Raw genomic sequence first — 23511 nt, forward strand, 5'->3', positions numbered from 1 at the left:
TAATATAGTTCTGATCAGTCGCGTTCGTTTATCCGCAAAACCGTGTTCGTGCATTATCTGCCATAGCTGGTCTCGATCGACTGTATCGTATGTTGTTTGAAATCAATAAAGATGTGATGCATGGGCACGTTGTACTCGTGACAATCCTTCAAGATCTGTCGAAAAGTAAAAATTTGGTTCGAAATTGCACGAGCCTCTATGAAGCCCGCTTAGTAATTCTGGGTATTCAGAGGTTCTGGATATTCTGGGTATAATTCAGAGTAACAGGATCTGGGAGAGTACCTACTTTGAAGGTGGTGTTTACCAGCATTATGCCACGATAGTTGCAGCAGTCGAATCGATCACTTTTTTTTATAGATGGGACAAATCACACCTTGCATCTACTTCTCCGGTAGCTTCTTCTCCTCCCAAATCTGTGACATAATCCAGTGTAGAGCCATTGGCACCTAGAAGCACAAGGTTTATTTCCTTTTCACCTCTTTCTACATCTTCGCCATTGAGGTATTCATCGAAGTACTTTTTCCACCCGTCGACCACCCCGCGTTCGTTTATCCCTACACATGTCAGGTTTCGGTGTGTAGCGCTTACGAGTTTGGTTTATCTTGTCGTAAAACTTGCGCGTGTCATTAGCTCGGAATAGTTGTTTTAATTCCTCACGATCTCTACCCTCCTTTTGACGCATTTTACTCTTCAGGATCGTGGCCTACTGGTTTACTGCTCGTCGGTATTTGGCAAGTTCTCCCCAGTGGCAATGTTCAGATAATTTTTCCAAGCATTTTTTTTTCTTTCCATCGTTTGTTGGCATTCCCTATCAAACCAATCATTCCGTTTATTCCGTGGTTTCGTTCTTTTCATCGCACAAGTCGATGCCTAATGTTCCAATCTGTATTCACTTGAATTTCCATAGTAGTTTGATTTAGGTAGGTTGCCTTACTAGGGCCACACCGCCGCGTCTCGTGCTGGGGTTGCCGTCTTAGATGCCGAGATGACACAGTAGCTCCTTTCCTGTCGCTATACGACCTTAGCTTCCACCGGGGTCGGTTACCCGATCTCCGTTAAGGTTGCTCGTATTCCGGTTGGTACCACGAGGAGGTAGGGATAGGAGTTGCTGGATAAGAGGCTATAGCCTTATAAGGGCCACTATGGCGTGTCTATGTTACGCATTATCCGGTCGTTCACCAACTATTCACCAGTTATGCATTAGCACCTTCGAAATGACTGAGCAATTGGTAGATTTCATTGAGTCAATGCAGAAATTTGTGACGAAGATGCAGAATTCGCATATTTCATAAATCTGTCGCGTATTATCTAAGACTTAAAGGTTCAGAAACATAAAATTGTGTTTGAATTGTAAGATCCTGCAATCAAGGGCAAGGCAAATTAGAAAAAGGAGTCTAACAGTCTGTGGTTCTTCATGAAATATGCATTCGGTATAGATTTTTGCAGCGAAGTATTTAGGTTACGAAAACTCGCTTTGAATGGAATTTATGGGCTACCTACTTCCAAAAGTTGACCAAACCATGACTACATTCTCCTAGGGTAGATGCTCCAGTAGTTGTGGTAGTACCTGTAGTGGTGGAAACTTGAAACATTCTGCTATTTTTGCAGATTTTGGTACAGCTGACAAGAATCGAACTACCAGTACCAGTATCATTTGGTAAGTATCAAACTTGTACCAAAATCTGCAGAAATAACGGAATATTTTGAGTTTCCACCACTACAGGTACTACCACAACCACTGGAGCAACTACCCTATATATGTTTCGCCACGAACGGTTCACTACTTAACTTTATTGGATACCACGTTTAATTTAAAATATGTTGAAGGTTTGCTCCACTAGACGGTTTTATTAGTTTTTCTGTGATTTATTTTACCGCAGTCGCAGAACACTCTTTGTCATACTTTAATTTTTTTTCTGTTTAGGTAATAACATTGTGTGGTGGACGCTCATGATTGAAATGGTTCAGCGCGACGCGGATCGGTTATGCTGTATAAGCGTAAACGGACTGTACCGCGTCGAACGGTGACAATTATACGCTGACACAGCGCATAGCGTAAAACGTACGACACATAGCATAGGAAGAAATATTTCAGTACAATATAGTCGAGAACGACACGTTACGAGGACCACATCTAGTATTCTTACTCTAAACCGAACCGCCATATCCCAAGAATATTGCATGGCGATCCTCGCCAGTATGCAGTGAAAGCGAGTTTCGATACGGTTAAATTTTCTGATTCACGCGTTGGAGATGCCCAAGTTAAAAAAAAAAAAAAAAGTGGTCGAGTTTTGTTCCGGAAGTTATAGTTTCAGAAATTGTGCAATGAAAAACGTCCTTGTTGGTTGCAAAACGAAAAAGCACGCTTCGAACAGTGTTCTGGAAGAGACCACGTAATACGTGAATCGTAGAGTGAGAAAAAAAAAAAAAAAAAAAAAATTAAAATGGGATGGTTTAGTGCGGATGAAATCATCGCACCGGCCGCATCAAATAGCGTCATTGAACAGAACCATACCGCACAAACAATTGCACTGTGCGTGATAGCAGCGTTGGCTGTAGGATACATTGTAGTGCGGATAGTAGCAAAACTGCACCGCCAACAGACAGAAAGTGTCGCCCAAAGAGCTATTAGTATGGCAAATTTGCCAAACGTGTAAGAAACTACCAAATGTTGTGATTCAAAATAAAAACAATTAAAACAATAAACAATTGCTTTAAAAAACAAACGTATAAAAAAAAAAAAAAAAAAAAGTGTAGTGCTGTCCCAAGTAGCTTCCACGTTGCATTCGTACATCGACATACATTCTACGGATAAAAGTGCTGATTCAGTTGTACAACTGGAAATGATTTCAATCAACCAGACGATGACTGCGAGAGAAAATTTCGTTCGATGATTCCAGCTTCGGATGGATGGAAAATTTCACACTAGCGAGATATGGGAAATTTCGGCTGCTGCGGGGAAAAAATGTCAAATGTGATGACCATAGAACATCTCAAATATAACCAGAGAAATAATTGGGAAGTATCCATTAGTTAAAAAAGAAGAATATAAATTACTTTACAAAAAAAAAAAAAATTTTTGTTTTAGGCACTATCACTGGAATGGAAGAATTTTTCAAAGCAGGAGATGCGTTAGGGAAATTACATGCTAATTTAAAAAAACATGCCAATTATAAACCAGGCACTAAGGTAAGGAAAATAAAGGAAATCCAAACCATATTAGAAGAGCTAAAAAGGGCCGTAAACAAATGTAAAGCAATAGAGACTAAAGCCCAATTTAAAAGAAGATATCTACAACTAAAGTCTGTTGCTAGGCAGTGCTATAAGCTGCTTGGCTCAGTACCTGCTAACCTAGACGACACCTTAGCCCCTGAAGGCACTAAAGGGGGTGAGGGTGAAAATTCGAAAATACAAGATAACGAAGAAGACTCAGAGGAATCAAACGACGACGAGGAAGTTCTTCAAGAAGAATTTTCAGACTTCGAAGAAGAAGAACGCTACGAAATGGCGACCAAACTAGACCTTAGCTTGGCCATGAAGGTAGTCGACAGATATAATGGCGAACCATCGAAACTGTCCATATTTATTGAAACCGTCGAATTGCTGGAGGAATACTCCAACGGAGTTCCACCAGCAGACGTCCTGAAATTTTTAAAAACAAGACTAGTAGGCGCAGCCCACGGGGCAATCGATAATGCCCGAACAACCGCCGAGGCGTTTGATGCACTGAAAAGAAAATTTTCGGTGAAGATTACACCGAGAGCGGTGGAAAAGGAGATGGCATTGAAAAAACAACATTCTAAACAAATCGCAGAGTTCGGCGCGGACATAGAAAACCTGTCCGCTAAATTGGCAGCCGCACACGTTTCAATGGGAACTTTCCCAAGTGAGGCGGCAGCCCTAAATATTGTCGAACCTGTAGCGGTTCAGGCATTTGTCGAGGGATTGAAAGATCCCTCAACACAATTTTTCGTAAAAGCACGGAATCCGACATCGCTAAATAAAGCGATATCGGATGCGTTGGAGTGCCAAAGTACTCCAAAAACTGAAAATAGTTTGGAAAATATGATGGCACTATGGTGCACATCAGGAAGAACGCCCTATAGGGGCAACGATCGAAATAATTGGAGAAGCCGAGGAAGCTCTAGAGGTCGTGGTGGTTACCGAGGAAACACTAGGTACCGTGGTAGGGGTACACAACACAATAACAACTATGGTTATAACAATAACCACCAAACCAACCAAACCTACCGAGGAAATAACAGTCGCGGGAGGAACAACGGACATGTGGCACATATGGCCGAACCTCAGCAACGACAACAACAGCAACAACAAACACAACAACAGCAACAACAACAACCTGTAGAAGAGGCACATTTAATCGATCTTTTTCGTTAATTTTAGTGCGAAGAAGGCTCTCAGAGCAAAATTTAAATTATTTGGCAGAGTAATAGAACTCATAATTGACAGTGGAGCATCTTGTTGTATTCTGGACAAAAGATGTCTTCCCGAATTTATCAATATCAATAATTCACACACATTAGAAATCAGTGGTGTAAACGGAATAACCCGTACTCTGGGATCCGTTGACACTTTTGTGGGGTACAAGTCTGTGGAATATCCCATTAAATTTAATATTATAGAGAGCTTGCCGGATGCAGTTAACGGCTTGATTGGCACAGATTTTTTGAGAGAATTTGGAGCCATTGTTGATTTTGTGGGTATGGAGATGAGATTGCAACAACCAAAAACTGAAACATGCTACATTATACCGGCTCGTACTGAGGTGGTAAGGTACGTTGATACCGGTGTGACGGGTACTTGTGTGGTACTACAACAAGAAATAGTGCCACATGTTTTCATAGCAAATTCAATATCAGTTCCAAAAGAAGGGAAATTACCCGTAAGAATTATTAATATAGCAAATAAGGAAATTTGCATTGAAACAAAAAATATTGAAACAAAGGATCTAAGGGATTACAATGTGGTAGGAAAAATTAAACTGCCAAAATACGATACTAATAGAGCAAGTAAACTTTTAAATGAGTTGAACTTGAAACATTTGACAAAACAAGATCAGGCAGAGATGCAGAGGCTATGCTTAAAATACGCTGATGTGTTTTGCTTGAAAGACGATAAATTAACAGTAACGGATAAGTACACATCCAGTATTAAAATAAAGGATGGCACAACTCCAATATTTTCTAAACAATATCGCCTTCCCCTGGCGCAAAAAAGGGAAATAAATGACCAGATTGATAGGATGATGTCAGATGGAGTCATCGAAAAGACTAGTTCCGAATGGAATAGCCCAATTTTACTAGTGCCAAAAAAGTCGGCGAATGACAAAAAGAAATGGAGGTTGGTTGTTGATTATCGGAAACTTAACAATGTTCTTGAGAACGATACATTTCCACTCCCAAATATAGAGGAGGTCATAGACTCATTGGCAGGAGCGAAGTACTTTTCGCATTTAGACTTGTCCCAAGGGTACTACCAATGCAATTTGAAGCAAGAGGATAGGCCACTAACAGCTTTCTCGACGTCGTCTGGACAATATCAGATGACAAGGCTTCCAATGGGACTAAAAATAAGCCCAGCATCATTTTCAAGACTAATGACCATAGCGATGGCAGGTCTTAATGGAGAGAAGTGTTTAGTATATTTGGATGATCTCATCATATTTGGTAGAAATCTAGAAGAGCATAACAAAAATCTCTCGAACGTTTTCCGAAGATTGCGAGAGGTAAATTTAAAACTAAATCCCGAAAAATGCAAATTTTTGCAAGAAAATTTAGTATACCTGGGACATTACATATCTGCTGAAGGCATCAGGCCTGATCCTGCTAAAATCGAAGCAGTGAAAAAATGGCCGATCCCTTCCACTGCGGATGAAGTCAAGCGATTCGTTGCTTTCGCAAATTACTATCGGAAGCACATAAAAGACTTTGCTAGGCTTTGCACACCGTTAAACAAGTTGACCAGAAAGGGTGTAAAGTTTGAATGGAGTAGCGAATGCCACAACTCATTCGAGAATTTAAAACAATGTTTTATAAATCCACCAGTACTGGATTACCCGGATCTAACGGAGACCAACAAATTCAACTTACATACGGATGCGTCTGGATATGCGATTGGTGCTGTGCTATCTAATAGCAACGGCAAACCGGTTGCATATGCCAGCAAGACTCTGAATAAAGCCGAATCAAATTACAGTACGATAGAAAAGGAGTTATTGGCTATGGTGTGGGCTATCAAGCATTTTCGACCATACCTGTATGGAAGAAGATTTGAAGTCTACAGTGACCATAGACCATTAGTTTACCTTTTTACTTTAGCTGACCCCTCCAGCAGATTAACAAAATTCAGGTTAGCTTTAGAAGAATATGATTTTGAAGTAACTTTCAGGAAAGGAAGCGAGAATGTGATAGCGGACGCGTTGTCACGCATTTCGATTCAAGACCTGAAAACACTTCATGGAAAAACTGTTCTAGTCGTTACCAGAGCTTCGAAACTTAAAGGCGAAAAAGCGAATGACGATAGGACTGATCAACCTTCGTCTAAACAAGACAAATACGTTAAAATGGTAATGAAAGATAACATAAAAAGCATGCAAATCTCCACAGATGTAATTGAAATTCCCCTCAAAAGGACACAAATTGACCTACGGGCAATGTTGTCGAAGGTGGCGGAATATTCAAAAATTAATAATATAAAATATATAATCATCAAAAATAATAAGGAGACATATGACGTCATTAAAAAATATGAAGAACTACAGATATATGGTCGACCATCATCAGTAAAAACATTACCAATTTTAATAAAAATCGGAGAGCAAATAGAAGAAGTAACAAACGAAAGGTCAAAGCTTTTAATACTAAACGACTACCATATATTACCGACAGCGGGACATGCGGGTATTAGACGCACACTTGCAACTATAAGCAAAAGATATTTTTGGAAAAACATGAAATGCGATGTAGAGAATTTCATTAAAAAATGCAAGCAATGCCAGATATCAAAAGTTGGAAGATGCGGAAAAACTCCAATGATCATTACGACAACAGCAAGCACAGCATTTGAAAAAATCTACGTAGATTTGGTTGGTCCATTGATACCTACCAATGGATACGAATATATACTAACAACGCAATGCGAGTTAACAAAATTTATAACCGCGACACCGATACTTAACAAGTCAACAGAGACAGTAGCTAAAGCATTCGTGGAGCATGTTATTTTAAAATATGGTGTTCCACAACGAATTGCGTCGGATAGAGGAACAGAGTTTATGTCGAGTTTGTTTACATCCATTGCCAAATTATTGAATATTCAAAAACTAAATTCTACAGCTTACCATCATGAAACTATAGGTTCTTTGGAGAACACACACAAATGTTTAGGAAACTTTTTACGCATCTATTGTAACGAAAAATTATTTTCTTGGGTACATTGGATACCATTTTACACATTCGCATATAACAATACCGTTCACACTAACACTGGATACACACCTTTTTATTTAGTATTCGGAAAAAATAGTAACATGCCTTCAAATTTAACAAATGATAATCCAGTGCCTATTTATGACATAGACAACTATAGCAAGCAATTGACGTTAAAGTTACAAGTATGCCATCAAGAAATAAGAGAAAACCTTCTTTCTAGCAAGATGAAAAGAACAATAAAAAATAACTTAAACATTGTACCAAAATGTTATAACAAAGATGACTTAGTCCTAATTAAAAATGAAATAGGTAAAAAATTGGACAATAAATTTATAGGTCCATACAGAGTAGTAGAGGACATAGACCCAAATATAAGGGTAGAGATCAATGGTAAAGAGGATATAATACATAAAAATAGAATAAAAAGTTATAAGGAATGAATATAATAATACATATAATTTGAAACAATAGGACGTGTGGTGGACGATTGTTTCATAATGAGTTCTTTCAAATTACATGGGAATAATACGCATTATATAAATCCTAGTTCATATTTCCTTGTTTAGTTTAAAAATTCTTAACTATAGATAACAATTTTTAAAAAATGTAAATAGGGCGTGTGGTGGACGCTCATGATTGAAATGGTTCAGCGCGACGCGGATCGGTTATGCTGTATAAGCGTAAACGGACTGTACCGCGTCGAACGGTGACAATTATACGCTGACACAGCGCATAGCGTAAAACGTACGACACATAGCATAGGAAGAAATATTTCAGTACAATATAGTCGAGAACGACACGTTACGAGGACCACATCTAGTATTCTTACTCTAAACCGAACCGCCATATCCCAAGAATATTGCAATTGCTTCATGCAGTTTCTAAACAAGTTAGCGCATACCGAGACACCACAGCTCTAATCAACTGAAGAATAATTTGAAGTAGATTCACGTCACTAACGGGATTTAAAACTTATGTAAAAAGTAATTGGAAAATGGAATAAAACAGAGAAATAAAAACTATTACTGGATATATACATATATATAATTATCCAAGAAAATTATTCAAATATTTGAAGATTTAAAGACATGTTTGCAGCGAACCAAAGCTGAAGTCTTCGCCGTAGATATGCGGTGAGAGAAATGTCCATCGTGCATTCCATTCCATTGGATATGAAAGTACATAAAAGTTTACCTATTAGCCAACCCTTCTGGAAATTAAATTGACTCACACATTTCTTCATTAATGGTAGAAAGGCGCCATAATATCGTCGAATCTAATTTGCAATGCTTTTACTTTGGGTGCAATTGCTGTATTTTCTGACTAGCTTTTGGATAATGGTTTTATCGGGATCACTCTCATATAGTTATTTGCTTTATATTTGTGAGTTAATATTTGATTTATTATTTATAACTGTAACTATTGCGATTATTACAATTATTATATTTTTTATATATTTTTTGCTTTGGTTATCATAGTTTTTATTCCTATATTACTTATTTTTATTGTTAACAAATTAACTATTATTATGCATTATGACTTATAATAATTATAATTATTATTATTATTAGAATGATTATGATTATCATTATCAAACTGGAACAGTCATGTCTTAGTGCATAATTGAAAACAGTAGCCAAGTGTAGTGGGTTCATTAAACACGTGCCCTATTTTGTACTTCGCTTTATGCTCTAACACATGGGGCGTTCGGCAAGGTAACTGTTCTGAAACATGAGCTTCTTGACAGCACGCTTCTGCCCTAGGGAGCATAGTTAGTTGGAATTTCTCTTCACCTAATACTTAATTGCTCGTGAAAATTTTATCGTGTCAATTGGAGTGTCTGCCTTTCTTACCATATGTCAAGTGCCTGAAGTGTGAATTATCGCCCTAATGCGGACAGTATTTTTTCTTGCGCTTCAGCTGTCATTGTCAAACGTGCACGCACGCCTAAGTTGTACTAGCTTCTGGAAGTGCAGTCAGATTCCCTTTATGCATCCAGGGTGGTAAAGAGCCAACGAGTGCTCATTGATTAAACACATGCATGCCGCGATAAGAATTCGTCGCTACATGAGTGCGGGATTTCTGAGTCGCTTTATACACTAATGATGCTGGGCTGCTGACACTTATAGATGTTGCAAGCTCTTTACCATGAGCGGGACAGTAATTTATGCATTCTTATCATGTTAATTTTTTCGCACATGCACGCATCCATGTGCTCGCCATCATTCTTGTTCGTATGTTGGTTGCATCCAACTACGCCCGCCCCGGCGCTGCGAGGCCCTGCTAGACTGATGCTACGGGTTGTGTGCTGTAACAAATAACTGTTTATGCTTGCCCATGGAGTAAATCCTGTGCCACGCATATTTATAGCAGTGGCATGCACGTTGCGATTCGCAGTAGTTTGGACAAAATACAAGGCTCGACTGAAAATGAAAAGTGGCAAACGAAGGAAATGCGTTGAACCTGATCAGACATGGAGGAGGTTCGTCGCTTGTGTCCCGTTAGGTGCGTTAATGTCATTTTGTATGCGAAGGGAAAAGGAAGTTCGATACTCAAGAACATTTTCTTGTTTATAAGTCCGGTTTTCTGTGAGCAGAATTTATACGGTGAATGTAGAGTTGTAATTAAAAGTTTCTATTCGTGTCGTGCAAATCGAACAAAATAGTCTGGTACAAAGCTTTAAATTAAGTAAAATGTACCATTCGAAGAAAACTTTATAGTTTTATTTGATGTTGATGACAGTCACCGAGTTGGTTCATGTCAAGTTTATTGCACTTATCCTCTATAGATTGGTTATAGGGAGCAATGTTTCTGGTAGTGCAATTTAAAAGTTACTATCTTAATTGCATGTGAACCATTAACTTGACCTCTGAAACGGCAATTTGTAGGTACGGTCACTCGTAATAGTGATGGTACTAGCTTTCGAAGGTTTGAGAAAAACAAGCCAAAGTGTACATAACCTAAATCTAGATGGAACTAAAAATTTGTAATCTCTTGCGTTATTTTATTTAATTGTCCTAAACTATGAACAATCGCCGTTTATTATTCATGCTCTTTTGTTGCCGAATATGTCCGTTCAGTCATGATTCCATGGAATTTCAATTTTTTTCGTAATCTAATTTCTTTTCATGTATATTAAATGAGTAAATAAAAGTGTATAACTTAACTGAACATAGTAGCAGATCACTTATTAACTTTCGTCTTTTCAAACCGCAACGTAAGCTTTCATGAGTTAATCAAACATTTATCACATTATGTGGAGCAAATAAACCAATCATCTGCAAGTTCCTTCGATCGGTAGCTGGTACCTGCCTGGAAATTCAATACGCTCAAATAAAACAGTTGCTTAATTATCGCACTGCCGGCTAGAGGTGAAAATTATTACTTTTCATTCTGCTAGTTTTATTTCCGTTTCTTATAGCTTCCTCTCTGGCAGCAATTTGAGGATTATTTTGTTTGCACACCAGAAAATGCTAAGTACCAACTAACTCCGCTTGGATCTGCAGGTTACAATAATTGCTGTTTAATTGTCTGTTCTTATGCGGTACCACAGTTATCGCCTTTTGCTATGCTGTTTTCTTTCGCTCGCACTTGAGCAGTGTATTCGTCTGGTTCGAAAATTAACTCCAGTAGCTCCAGGCATTGGATGCAGATGGTTAAGTACAAATTACAAAGAAAAAAAGATGTCCACAATCTCCTCATTTACCAGAACAAGCAGAGATTCAGACGAACCGGAAAGTGGGATGTCAGCTGGTTGACTTCAGCATGCCTGAAAATAGGACAGCTCTTTTGAGTGATTCCAAATTACTCTAGCGGTTTATATATTTATCGTGGCATTCGTGATGGTTTTTATAACAATCCAGAAAACGCTTGCGTAAGCACTTGAGTAAGCTGAACGAACGAATGCAGCTGAACTATTCTATTGCGAGTGCAATTTGCAGCGAAACAAATGCCTTTATTATGTTCACTTGATGGGCTCTATATATTTACGCTAATCTGTCTTTTCAGCGGTTTTTTATGTAGACTACTCAATAGGAGACTATCGTCGCCCTGAACCAATATCCAGGTCGGTATATTAGAGGGTATATATTTTTGTACTAAGCGCATCCTGAACATACACGGAAAGAAATCCGAGTCCGATACCAGGAATAAAATTGTTTATTTTGAGGATTGAATTTCTTTCCGTGTATGTAAACAGAAACAAAATGCATCAATATTTTCTTGGTCGAAATGTTTGATATGTAAATGTGTACAATAAAATTCCATCCTTTTCTTGATGGATTTAATAATCATATTCATTCTTTCACAATGAACATCACTGATTGTGAGATATTGGACACCCAGTTACCCAATTGTGCCTCTTTGGAAAATGCCAAATGACTAAATCCAATAAAAACTTAATAACTGGGAATGCATAAATTGCACAAGAAATGAAGAAAGATTTTCAATGTCAAGGGTAGTTGTGTTGTGCATTAGGTGTTATACCGAGCGAGATCCCCACGTAAGGTGACTGTATTTTTCGCAATCTCACGATGGAAAAGGATGCCATAAAAAGCAAAGTTTATATTACCGTTGTTAAACTGCAAGACTAAAACTGGTTCAGTGAATTTTCATTAAGCTTAAAAATTTAAGCTATGACAAATATGCCTAAATATTTAAAGTATAGAATATGACAAATGTGTGTTAATTGGGTTTATACCCAATTTTTTTGATGAATGCGGGACATATTGAATTAATTATTTGCGAAATCGGTTCCGTAGTTAAGATGGGATCATTTAGAAATTGGGCACTTGATTTTGGCAATAGCGGCGCTCCCAGTGACCGTGGATGTTAGCTTTTGATAGGGTTGTGTTATTTGTAAACAGTTCTGCACGGTATATTTTTTACGCAGTTCAAAAGTAACATGGTTTACAGATATTCATAATGCGGGAGAAGAAATGAAAGAAATTGTGTACGGTGTACCTGCAGCATCCATCAGCTTCGACTCGGGAGCTGGCGGGACTGACGGATTATCCCAAAAGAGCTGTGCTGTGAGTAATTGAGGGGTGCAAAGAAAGTCGCAGGCCGACCTTAGAGTTGAACTCTTGTTCATCAACTGCGGTTGAGGGTTATTCGAAAAGCCAAAGCTGATCTTAGCATCACGGATTGTGCTTTGGCGAAAAACAAAATACTGACCACTGTACTGTACGGCGAATCCGTCTCAGAATGGCTACAAGTGTTATCGATCAAGTGGGAGCCCACAGAAGCCTCAAACAATAAACAAAGGTTAGGATCCGGTCTCGTACACTGTGAGGCCGGGTGGTGACAAAACGCGATGCATGTGTTTGACTTGATGATGAATAAACTTAAGAGAAGGTCGATTTCAGCCAAACCCAGGAGTTAAATTCTTCATGCTCTGGCTCGCGGTAGGGGTTTTAGCAGATTCGAGATTGGTTTTGGGGATGGGTTCGCGACAAAAGGTCATGACTTGATAAGGGATTTGTTTCATTGGCATCCGTGTGAAAACCAGTGTTTTGTGACGGATAAGAATTCGAAGAGGTAGGTATTATTTTGCCATTGATTAAGTCCCATCTCAAGCAACAATGTGAGTTTTATTGTATTCTTATGGTAGTCTTCAAGACCATTTTTGGTCTTAAATACCATCATAAGGCTGTAATAAAACCCAAATTGTTACTTGGGATGATAGCCTGCCGCAGTTTCAGCATGCATGCTACAACGGACAATGGACGTTAATTCATCTCATAAGAGCTGAGTGCACCAAATTATCTCCGGGTTCGTCCAGTATTGAAATATTGGGGTATAACGAAGCGAAAGCTGAAGATGAAGAGAACAGTCACCAGCGACATTGGTCAGATGAGGAGTTCGAGGTGCCGGCTGGCCGGGGTCGTGATTGAGGAGGGTGTGCACTGGCTGAAGAGCGGTGTCAGCAGTAGGTTTTTCCATGCAGTGTAACATAATTTCCTATGATTCATCCTTAGAATCTTTTTCGATTAAAAAATTAATCAATGAGGGACACTTTTCGGGACGCCTAGTAATCCGGGACAGTCCCATATAATCCGGGACGTCTGGTCAGCCTACCTTACTCGTATTATTGTCGGTGGTAACCAGAGATCCCAAATAGACGAACTCATCAACCACTTCCAGTTCATCGCCGTCAATAGTCACTGTCCGTGAGAGGCAAACGTTGCTTTCTCTGGATCCTTTTCCTACCATATATTTGGCTTTCGACGCACTGATTTGTAACCCTCTCCTCCTAGCCTCCGTCTTTAGTCTGGCGTAGATTGCCTCTGCCGTCCCAAGGTTTCTAGTAATGATTCAATGGCGATATTGAATAACATACAGAACAGTTCATCCCTTTACCGCTACGAACCCTCTGCGGACTCGGACACTGGCTCCAGAGTAGCTTTGATCAGCCGCGTCAGTTTGCCCGGAAAACCGTACTCGTGCATTATCAGTCATAGCTGTTCGCGTTCAACTGTATCGTATGCTGCCCCGAAATCCACGAAAATATGATGCGTGGGCACATACTCTTGACATTTCCGAAGCATTTGTCGGAGAGTAAAAATTTAATCTGTAGTAGCACCTCGCCGGATCTCTTCGAGATAGGGAGCCGGCACGCTGTTGTCGTTGGTAGGTAATCCGAAGTTAACTTCCGTTGCATGCTCCTTCTACGGCAGGGGGTACACTGCTCCGTACATATTCTCCTCCTGGTGCTTTTTCCTCCTCAGGCTCGTAGTCAACTCATTCCACGCTCGTCGATATTTGGCCAAATTCTTTCTCGTGGATTTGCTTAGATAATTTTTCCAAGCTCTTCTTTCTTCTCTATCGCTTGTTGGCATTCCCCGTCGAACCAATCATGTCGTGCACTCGACGTTTCCACTCCTATCACCGCGGTTGCGGCCTCGTTGACGGCCTAGCGTATCATACTCCATGCGTTTTCGAGGGTTGAAGTATATAGCTCCACAGAGAAAGGCAGTGCTTCATCCAGTACGCACGCGTAGTTTTCGGTAACTGGTGGGTTGCTTAACTGCCGAATGTTTAAGCGGGTTGGTAACCCGATCTCCGCCAAAGTTGTTCGTATTCCGACTGGATTCACGTAGAGGTAGGGATAGGAGTTGCTGGATAAGAGGCTGAGGAACACTATAGGGGTCTGTTTTACGCATTATCCAGCCATTTATCAACCTAATAATCGAGGACAGCTGCTTCCACTAAAATCAGTTCCTAAAGTTATAGAAAGGCTTCGCCAGTTGTTCGATCGTCTCGAACAGAGTCATCTGGAGAAAATATGCAAGCTGGAACCACCGAAGGCCGGAAAGCTGTCCACATTCATTCAACGAGGCACAGCCGTCGAGCAGCTGTGCGAGGTGGCAGATCTCAGACAACATTTATTCAATCTGCTGCTCATTCAAGAGCTGATCGAAAAGCTTCCGGGCAACGACAAGCGTGAGTGATTGCGCTTCAAGCGAGGGAAGAAAAAAGTAACTCTGAGAACTTTCACCGATTTCCTCTCCGAAATAGAAATAGCATGACCTGGCGGATCGCTTGGACGTTGCCGGGGTCCACGAAAAGCTATATTGTCAGCAGTTGACGGTCGACAATACTGGAGTGGAGAAGGATTCCAAACGGATGAGCCAGGTGTTAGGTGTCGGAGAGGACGTGAAGATGTTGTTGATGATAGTCCGCATCGTCGAAGTGTTGATGCTGCCTAATCAAACGTTAAACGCCGTTGTTGCGCCGTACAATAAGCTTAATAGGTCTAAATTATCAGAAATACTAATAGGCCTAAACAACGTCCATTTACTCGCTCCGTTTGAAGACAAGATCGGGGCAGTGGTAGATCTGACAGTGATGCGTTGCAAACTTGAGTGGATGGCCTACGGACCGAAGCAATTGCTGGGCTGCTGGTAGAGAAGTTCGAGAAAGAAACCAAAAAACTAGTTTTTCATCCGTATAACCGTAAACGCCATTGGATGTTTTCCCAAGCAGTACACTTTTGCCACTTTTAGTTGAAGAAATTTATTTACGGCTGAAATTGGTTCTAAATCAGTTGCCATAACTGCTTTATAACAACTGTGCTAGTAGGGTTGTATCCTTTATGATATAAAAATGATTAATAAAAATGAAACTAACATGACGTATAACAATCTTTTATAGCCTTAACTTGACAATAATCAACAAACAAATCGATAACAATACACCGTCTATTTACTATACCTGTAAGGTTTCTTTGGTACTTTTTCTAGAGGACATAAGTAACAATGAGAGATTCTCTTCGTGTGTCCTCTCTTTCGCTTATTACTGTAAAGCGAATAGACTTTAACACATCTGCTTTGCATAGATCGGTTGCGGGCGTCACTAGTTAGCAAGCTTAAGTTTTCTTTCAAAAACATTAATGTCAGCATAATAATTGAGAGAGTGGGTTACCAAAGCGAGTTTCCCAATGTTACTTAGGTCCTTTTGAAAAAGTTCTATATGAAACAAAATTAGAAAAACTGAATTAGAGAACGGCTAAGTAACTCAATAACTCGCATCATTAAACCAACGACACTCATTGATGATGGAAACTCCGCCAAAACTGTCATCAAAGAGTGTCGCTGTTTTGATGATGGCAAATACTCGCGAGCTACTGAGTTACGTTAGCTATTCTCTAATTGAGTTTCTCTAAATAAAATTATAAAACGTAAACAAAACAAGGATCAGAATCCGACTGGAATAGTGTAAGAGAGACAGAAAGGATGAGAAACTGAGTATGTTTCTGTCTGAATATAAACTGCAACAGAACAGAACTAGAACAATGAACAGATAGAGAAAAAAGAGAAAGAAACAGTGAAATAAAGAGGGGAAGAGAAAAAGATAGGAAAAATTGTGAGAGCAGGAAGAAAAGAGAGAGAAAAATCGAAATAGAGAAAAACATAGAAAAAAAGAGAAACATAGAAAAAGTAAGTAAGTGTGCGAGAAAGAAAGTGATACTGAAAGAAAGGAGAGCATGAAAAAGAGAGAAAAGTGAGAAAGAGAAAATAGAGAGAGAGTTATGGAAGAGAAAAAGAGAGAAATGGTGACAGAAAGAGAAATAAAGCGAGAGAAATAAAAAAAGTGCGAGCGAAATAGGAAGAATGTCTATGTGAGAGAGAAAAATGGAGAGGGAGAAGGGGAGAGAGAGAGAGAGAGAACGACGTGTTAGATAGGGATGGATGAAGACGGAGAGGGAGTACAGAAAGAGAATAAGAGTTTATTCTCTCTTTTGTATCGTTTGTGATGCTTATTAGTGAATATTGTTGCTTCTAAACATCAATCAAAGCTTTTTTGCATAAATTATTTTTGAAATGTTATCCACAATTTTCCCTATTAACTTGATGATAATAGATGAGAAGATTTTAGAAGACTCTTGCATATTGCATGTAAAACTTTGATGTATTAGTTCCAGATCGATTCTAGATTAATTCAAAACAGAAGAACAACAGTTTTAGTGCGAATTTTGGATAGTTCTGAAAATAACAGTAGAGTAATAAATATGCGTCCGTATAGTCATCCTCTACTCTAATAATTATGTAATGAGTTGTATAGAAGAATCAAGTCCGCCTGGGGATGTTTTACTACCACGATATTGCACTTTATTTTTGTCCTTATGAACCCTTATTTAAAACTATTTAAGCCAACGTGCGTTGTCTCGCGTCTAACTGAAAGTAAATCCCAGGTGCCTAACCTAATTTTGGTGAAAAAACACTTTTTTGTTGAGATAACCTACATTCACTATAACAGAGATAACTGGCACAAAAAGGCTCAAATGTACGTCTAACGTTAAGTAACTATGAGGCGTTCTGTCATGGGCTGCGTTTTGGTCATCAGACAACGCTCTTATTTAGTAGATAACAAAGCTGCAATATTGAGTCATTCAGTTTGGTCCGTCAATCAAGGTATATTGACAGTACCATATCTACCTACAAGCTCAAAAAAGTAAATTTACACTAGCAGAGACCGCCATTCGTACTGCATCCAGTGATACAAATAATAACCACTAACCGGACGGTACGGCGGACATTGTGCGCTAAGTAACGACTTATAAGAAATTGGTCATGGTCGCAGTTTGCGGCGAGTGAAAGTACCCACCCGGTCGGCACACAAGCATATACATAAATACATAGCCATCTTCACGACGGTTATGCTTCGCGGCCGGATCGGTTGTTGTTTGTTCCGAAAGGTTTTAAACGGCGCGTGACGACGCCGGGCATTGATTTAGTGAGAGTTTTGCGGTGGCAGTTAAAAGCGATGAGAAAATCACCGAAAGCGATTTCACCAAACGCATCACGCGAACGATTCGCACCGTAAATTGGGTGCTCTCCGCTTGGGTGCCAAGGACGATTGACGATGGTTGAGATCTATGCGTAGGAATTGTTTGAATTGTCGGTTTTTTTTTACCTAACTGGTTGTTAAAAACAACTGTTTGTAGAAAACAAGGGATGCTGGTCAATGTTTTCAGTTTCATTTTGAATAACCTCATAGGAACGTCGATGAAGGTTGCATTTTAAAAGTGATTCATTTATCGGAATATTACTTTGAGGATGTAGTTGCTAATTGAATTACCGGTTTCAAATCGAGAGGTGATCAAATCTGGACAACATTCATCAAACCAAATCATACAGCGCAGCTATGGTTGGTTTGTACAAAAGAAACATTTTAACGAGTAAATCTGCGAGCTGTCAACTGAAAATTATCTAACCCGTTTTATGGGTAATTTAGACTGTTTGATTCTATGTGGGTGTAAAATGTTCACCTTCAGAATGCGGTGGACCGCTCGTAGTGTACGACTTACCTACGTAAAATGTCAGCTCCTTTCCATATTAGGAAGGCTGTTACGCGGTTGGTCTACGTTAAATGTGCGGGGGAAGTGTGCTACCTTGACAAGTTTTCAGCGTCAACCGCAACTATTTCTTCATACGTGTACACTCGCAACCACTCGGTTGATTGAGAATCATCATCCCTGGCAACGTGCGGTCAATCGCAGCAACAGAAATATTCCCAAATGTCTTCCTAAGACTTTAGCTTGCTGCCATTCTGATACACATCATACCGAGGAACTTGTTTTATACCTTCAACCGAAAGAGGGTTGAATCACCTTATAGCGTAGCGATTCATTAGCATATAATAACTGCAAGAGCTACGCATAGTTTGCTCACGGCAATCAGTTCGCATCATCGCCAACGCTCGCCATCAACTCGAAGAAGGTGCCGCTCAGATCACTGGCTGGAAGGGGATGTCGATCGATCTGGCTGCGGGTTTGCGCTCAGTGCGTTCCTACTCCCTGTTGCTATCCTGCAATGCAGTCAGTGGAAAGTTGTCTATTTTTTTGCTATTATCGGATTGGCTTTATTGCATGCTTTGTTGAAGCTTGAATAGATAAGCTCAAAACAATTTGTTGAACCTGAAATATAGCTCTGGCAGCAAAAAAGCATTCATTTGTGGGGGGCGAGCGCGGGACGATTTTCTCATATAACGTGCACTTTTTATGATCGATTCTCTCCCCTGAGTATGAGTCGTAGATTGAAATTGAAAGATTTGCAGAGCAAAAATAAATAAATAATGGCTAATCATCAAAATGGATTAGTTTATACTAGCTGAGGGCAACATTTTTTTTTATTAGAAAATAAACTCAGCTCAAATGACTAATCTGTTGGAATTTGACACAATTCCTGAGAGTAAAACAAATAGCTGCAGCGAAAATTTTGATTGAAATCACTAAAAAGCAATTTAAGACTCTGGGATTCATCATTGCAGTGCTGTGGAAACGAAAGTAGAAATAAAAAGACAGCATGATCAGGAATATAAAATATTTTACATTAACGTACACTGAGTACCGATTTTGTCTGGATCTTAAATATGTGTTGAACGATGTACACATTTTTAATACAAACAGTACCATATGATATTACCCTTAAACACGACTTTGACAGCGATGTCTTGTAGTTTGATCCAGAGTGCCGGTCAATAACGAAAGAATAGGAATCAAACCAGAGCTCACTTGTTCCTAGCCACAGTGACCCGTCAGAAATGGAAGTTATGCAGGATAACGAAAATTTTCTGATAATTATATTTCCCAACAGGAAAAACTGTTTGATATTAAGTCTTGTATGGTCGCGTGAGTGTTATAATAAGTACCGTGACCGCTCCCAATTCTGCGCCGCTCCTAATTCTGCGCATTTTTCTTTATATAAGTATTTTTTAACATTGTGCATAACTATGATCATTGCGTTATTTTTTTTATAAATATCTTTTGAATATTACGCCATTATTCACAAACGGGCCTTAATATTTGAGAGCGAAATAATTTAACGCGAAACTGAAAGTATTTTATATGACAGAAAACATCGTCGTTAGTATCAACGCTAAGATTGTCCTTCTAGAAAATTAACAAATTTATGATCGAAATTCTTTGCAATGATCAAATTACCCAGCATAATTAGAAAGAATAATTAGTTTTAGTCATGTTTTAGACAAAAAGAGTGATTGCATGCATTGCTTTCCTTAGAAAAATGTGATGCAATAATGCGCAGATTTAGGCACAGATTTTTTATTCATGTTCCAAATTCTGCGCAGTAATGTATCCTACGAAGAAATCGTGAAAGAATACGCAACCTCACCCAAATGGCTGAGGTATAGAGGCATGAACATTCAAGTAGAATCTTCAACTTGCATTGATTGGCACCCTGTGCTTTGTCTCGGGGCCCGAACCTATGAGCGCCAATTCATGAAACCAAGTCTTCTATTTTTTTAATGCCCAACCTCATGGGGCTGTCAGATAGTGGGGAAGTGATTTCTACATGAAAACACAATTTTTAGTATTAGTTTACAGAGTAATGCTCAGTATTCAGAAACCCCGAATCAATTCGCCCTTCACGTTATCGAGAATAAAATATTTAAAATGAGGCAATCAAAATGATAACAATATTCCTTTGCCACCCGGACAGCACAAGAAGGCCGGATCATGGATTTAATTATGGTAATGGCTAATGCCGGATTTTTTGGTGTGCTTTCAGCGTATAAAGACATAAACAGCATGGCAGGAGTATTTATTTTCACTTTTTGGGTGCGCAGAATTAGGAGCAAACATGCGCAGAATTAGGAACATGGGCAAGAAAATGCGCAGAATTAGGCACCGTGAATAAGTTTACAAAACGACAAATATACTCAATTGTTGGTCGACTTATAATTCCCATATTTTTTACCAGATATTAAGACCGTAGCACTACACGTTGAGGCTATCCACGTTGTTAATTTAAATCTAGAATACTTAGAATAACGGAAGAATCATAAAAATGTCTTAACTGCGCAGAATATGGTACGTTCACGGTATAATAATAAGTTAACGGGATTATTTGAATGCTTCATAATGGATTGAGACACAGCAACTCGGCACTTTTTAGATCCCCGACGACAGAAGCTATCAAGGCCTAATACCGTTTCAGGTCATTACTTAGTGCCGGTTAAGATGCGCTCAACTATTTCCGCCACTTGAAACTGCGCTACCGGAAAGGGTGCGCTGGAGAAAATCTTTTTTAGGAATCAAGCAATCGTCAAAATAGTTAGGGAGCAACAAATCCACTCACCATTTTATTTTGTATGGACAATATCACTGCGACCAGTATTTTGATTTATTGTGATATTGTCCAAATGTATTTTGCTATATTCCGCACTTCGTTCTTTTTGCAGTATCACTATAGATTAGATGAACGCCCCATGACTGCGTCACCATAAGCCTCCGAGTCTGTCTCTTCTTCGTTGTCCTTGCGGATTCCGGTTGAGTACTTCCTTGCAGATCTCGGTCACTCCTTTCCTCAAGGTGTGTCCGATTCACTTCCACATACATTCTCAAATCTCTGTTGCTGTCGGTGGTCAATAACATCGACGATGGAGTTTCTCGATAGTTATACAGTTGTCAGGTCACCTGGCACGAATCATATATCGCAGGCAGTGATTAATAAATACATGTTAATACCAGTTTTCGCGTTGTGTACGCTGAGATGCAACACGTTTCACAGGCATACAGTAATACGGATTTAACGTTTGAGTTGAAAATACGGGTATTGGTATATAGAATGATCTAGTTTGAGCGCCAAATGTTTCGCAGACCCGCAAAGGCACCCCTGCCTTTTCTGATCCGTGCGACTTAAATCGGACTTGGTACCACCATGGGGCGTTGTCTGGGTACCAAAATATTCAAAAGCTTCCACCTGCTAAACCTGTTGTCCCGCTACTGTATAGTTAGTCCGATTAACGGTATTTACTACCATAGATTAAGTTTTTGCTACATTGACTGTGAGAGCTATTGCTGGGAGCTCTCGGAGAGGTCATCTAAGTTACCCACAATGTTTTTTTGTACTCTTATGGCGGTTTTCATGACCAATTTTGGTCTTAAATGCAATCATAAGAGTGTATTAAAACCCAAATTGTTACTTGGGTACCCTGCATATCGATTTGGTGTTATGCGAGCAAGCTGATGTCGTCGGTTAAGTCGAGGTCATTTAGCTATTGCTTCGTTATCCGTATTCCAAAGCAATCCTTGACTCCGAGCAACCGCTCCAACTAATGTCTTATCCAGAACGATGCGAAAAAGCAGCAGTGATGAGATGCAGCTTTATGTCACACCAGCAGTATCCCAGCAGTATAGGGTCGGATAAGACACCATTGTGCAACATCTTGCACTAGAACACCTCATACTGATTTTCGACGAGATGGACTAGCTTATCTGGAACTCCTCTACGCCTAAGTGCGCCCCAGATTTTTTCGTGGTTGAGCCGGTCCAAAGCTTTTTCGAAGTCAACGAACACCAGCAGAAGAGAGTCCTGGAAATCGTTGATCTGCTTTAATGTAATGCGAAGCATTGTGGTTTGGTCTACACCTGATCACTTAGCGCTGAATCCACCGCCGGAGAGTAGCGTCAAATTTCTCCTGTATCCGGTTAGAGATTAACTTACTTACAGAGTACTACCAGAGTAATACAGAGCAACGTGATGCCACGCCAGTTACCACATTCAGTACGGGACTTCGACTAATATGTCCTGCAAACAGTCAATCGGAAAACTTACGGTTTCCCATATATTGCCGAATAGCTCATCTGGGTTGACAAAGATGGGTCAACTTTGAGTATCTCTGATGAAATGTAGTTTATCCTTGGCGCTGTTGGATTTCATACTCATGAATGCTGCCTCAATTTCATCCAGTAATGGCGCCTCACATTTGACGCGCTTAATGGGAATATTGGCATCACATGGTTTTTTTGGACTCTGACATTTAAAACTCGAAAGAGTTGTTCAAAATGTTCCGTCGCTTAGGCTATTCTGTCAGTAACTGACCAGCTCTGTCCTTTATTGTTGTTGTTAAGAGGCTTGCAGTCCAAAGACAATGCCTGTTGAACAAGGTTCCTCCAATTAACTCAGCTGTGGGCTACCGCTCTTCAATTCCTTGGACACCGAGTACTCTCCGTCAGATCTCGCTCCACCTGGTCTAACCATCTTGCTCACTACGCTCCTGGTCGTCTTGTTCTTACCGGATTTGAGGTGAACACCATCTTTGCAGGGTAGTTGTCCGGCATTCTTGCAACATGCCCTGCCCATCGTATCCGTCCAGCTTCAGCCACCTTTTGAATACTGAGTTCGCCATAGAGCTGTGCGAGTTCATGATTCATCCTCAGCCTCCATACTCGGTTCTCCTGTACGCCGCCGACGATCGTTCTTAGCACTCGTCGTTCGAAAACTCCGAGCACTCGCAGGTCCTTCTCGAGCATTGTCCACGTTTCCTGCCCGTAGAGAACAACCGGTTTAATAAGCGACAGGATGCACTTTGTACGGGGACTTGGTCTACTCGACCGCAATTCCTTGTGAAGCCCACGACTTCCGCTGATAATACGCCTTCGAATCTAACGGCTGAAATCATTGTCCGCCATTACCAGTGAGCCAAGGTAGACAATTTCGTCTACTACTCATAGCCGTCGATCATTATACTACTGCCCAAGCGGCGTCGGTCAACCTCGGTTCCGCTGGCCAGCATGTACTTTGTTTTAGACGTA

Source organism: Sabethes cyaneus, chromosome 3 (genome assembly GCF_943734655.1).
Source record: "Sabethes cyaneus chromosome 3, idSabCyanKW18_F2, whole genome shotgun sequence".
Classification (NCBI taxonomy): Eukaryota; Metazoa; Arthropoda; class Insecta; order Diptera; family Culicidae; genus Sabethes; species Sabethes cyaneus.